Raw genomic sequence first — 3,226 nt, forward strand, 5'->3', positions numbered from 1 at the left:
GCTTTTTAATCCACCACGTGCGGATCTTATCGAAAGGGCATAACGTAGAACGTACTCTCGAAGTAGTAGCAAATAATTATTCATGTCTCCCGTGATGTGCCAAAACAATTGTCAATACATACACGTATATACACACAGTAGACTCTGGATTATCGGCGCTAATGACGGGATAATCCAAAACATTCATTTTCCGACGATCTATATGCCAACAACTAACGATTGACCGATCGATGCTCAGTGACAATAACACTTTCTTGCTCCCGCGCAAAAGGCTCGGCCCACTCAGGAGATGACAGCAGAGCCACGCCAATCAACATCAACCAAACTCCGCCCACTGTTGTAAGATATTGCAACTACTGTACTGTGGATGTGATCACGCGGATTTTGGATTAACCGGAGCACATTTATTCGGTTACAACACGTGACTTGTCATAAACATTTCAAAGAAGAACAATGTATTACTGCTTTTTAAATTATCGATTTGGGCTTAAGGGGAAATCCATGAGTTATTACTTTATACCAAAATCTCAGGTGTGCGTGGTTAATCCGCAAATCGGATAAACCGCACGTGGATAATTGAAAGTCTACTGTATACAAATTGGCTTTTTGCAGAACTCATGGGTACTTTTCAGCTCTTGGTCTGATACAGGTTGGCCACCCCTGATGGAGGAGATGGATGCGGAGAAGTCCAAATACATACCCACACACAAATATACACACAAAGACAAACCAACGAACCCATATGTACACACACATATACCCCAATAGACATGAATACGAGGACTAAGATTCCCAGGTAGCCTACACCACACACACGGGGTGCAGGCTGCTGGAACGTCGCACGAGGGTGTGGTGTGGTCAGCGCTACACCCAGCCGCCTTTGTCTCCCCAGTGCTGATGTTTTCACGCCGCACCGAGTACTCATTCGAAGCTTAGCCAACCCAAGGCGAGGCGCTGGACCGGTTCAGATATTCTCCACTGACGTTGGACCATGAGCGGTATTTGAACTCAGGTCACCGCCCATCTTATAGTGGAGTGCGCTAAACCACGGCGGTGCCGATCCCCGCTGAACATACATACCCACATCCGCACCTCCGATTAGCACGGTTGGCTACATAGGATGCGAAAGAAGTTCAACGTACATACCTACACATCTCGACATACACGCCTATATATATATACACCCATGCACTCACACCACATCGAAGGCCCTATCTCTTCGAAGATAACCCCTAGGCAACAGTCCATCTCAGTGTAGTATGTGTAGGACTTGAAATTACATGCGCCACGCGTTTGGTTGCGATGCGAGCGTCCAGCGGACAGTGGGGGCAACTGAGGATATACAGTTGTTGCGCCAATTAAGGGGTGAGGTCATAAGAGACGCCACAGGTGTTAAGGGTAACTGAGGACGCAGGCCGGTGATTGGTCGAGAGGGTGAGTGATTGATGACTGGCGTTGGCCTGGGGGCGAGTAGCGAAGCGGGGGATGACATAATTAATTGGGGCTGATTGGTTCGGGGATAAAGGCAGTGAGCGTATGGAATTACGGGAGTCATTGTTAGGGTTGGAGTCGCAGTTGGAGTTAGCGTTGGAGTTGGTGCCTGGACAAGGATGTATAGTATAAGGTAGCAGTGGATAAGAGTGGATAGTATAAGGTAGCAGTGGACAAAGAGAATACAGTATACGGTAACAGTGGATATATAGAGTACGGACAGAGTAGCAAGGACGGAGCAAGTACAGCGTAGCGAAGCAGAGAGTAGCAAGGACGGAGCAAGTACAGCGTAGCAAAGAAGCGGAGTAACGGACCTGGGTGGAGAGAGAGATGGAGAGTTGTGCATTGAAGAGCATGGAGGAACATTGAGTGATGCTGTCACAGATGTGGACTATATGCGGAATAAAAGGAACGAGAAAGACAAAGACGTTGTCGCGCCAGTAAGAGTCCTACACATGTACTACTATGTTCCACACACGTTGGCGTACACTGGCCATTTAATTCAATGCTTTATTATATGGGGTGCTCTTGCCAACAGCATCTGGCAATCCAGCAGCAGTTGTTTAACAAAGTCTTGACTGCTGATGAGACCCAGACGGTTGAAACTAATCCACCGTCTTCTTAATTAAACCAGTGCTGCTTGATGATGTTGGTCTGGAAAGCCAATGGGCTGATGGATTAAAAACCTCTCATTAATACTGGATATAACTTATTTTAAATCCTTTATATTAAGTTCACTTGCTTGCTTGCGCGCTTACGACCATGCAAATCTTTCGGTCGTTTTTTAACCCACTTCCCTTGATCCAATCGAGCTGACATTTTGCACACAGACTCGTTGTGCGTGACAATTTATTTTCGTGAAAATTTTTTTCCTAAATTTTACACTTTCTAGGAAAAAATAAATTATATTTAATTACCAATTGCTTAATGGTGGCAGGCAATCATCTGACCCATAGGTGGCAGCCATCTCAAGCCAGAGGACGAGAGGACTCTAGCCGCCACGCATATAAAGGATTTATAGTGAAAAACGTTGTTTTTACGGGTATATTTTTTACCCGTGGCATATCACAAGAAGGGGAGTAGGAGCATGGGAAAGAGAGAGCGAATTTATGTACAGCGAAGAGCCGTAATAAAGTCCTGCTTGTCATTGCTTGAATACTGCATTGGCATGATATACAGTTTTGACAACATATGCGATAAGTAGAATGTGCATGTGTGTTGGGAAGTTGAACACACCACTAATTCGTGTGCCACTTTGGCTTTCATATGTTCTCGCCAATAGCACTTGCCACAAGTGTAGGCTAGACGGGAGATCGTTGTCTTAGTGTGTACATGTGGGTGTATGGGAGCGGTGGCGCAGTGGTTAGCACCCTGCGCTACGAACCCGGCGACACGAGTTCGATTTCCGTTCACGGTGAACACCCGTGACGATTATCTGAACCGGTCCTGGGGCTCCCCTAGGTCGACTCAGCCGCAAACGAGTATCTGTGTAAACATTGCCGCTGGGGAGACAAAGACGGCCGGGCACGGTGCTGGCCACCTTCCCCCACGTGTGCCGTGCCGGTACAGCCTTAATAGGTGCTCGCTAACAGCGCTTGCCGTACAGCACTTGCTCCAAAGGTCTGTAAAGGCTGTACGGGGGATCTTCGTCTTTGGTGGGTGTATGCAAGGACCGTATGTGTGTGCTGCATGGACTCTGACCCTTACGTCAGGACGAGATCTCGATCCAGGCATC

This window comes from Lethenteron reissneri, chromosome 46, assembly GCF_015708825.2.
Source record: "Lethenteron reissneri isolate LAM-NWPU_2019-01 chromosome 46, ASM1570882v1, whole genome shotgun sequence".
In the NCBI taxonomy this organism is placed as follows: Eukaryota; Metazoa; Chordata; class Hyperoartia; order Petromyzontiformes; family Petromyzontidae; genus Lethenteron; species Lethenteron reissneri.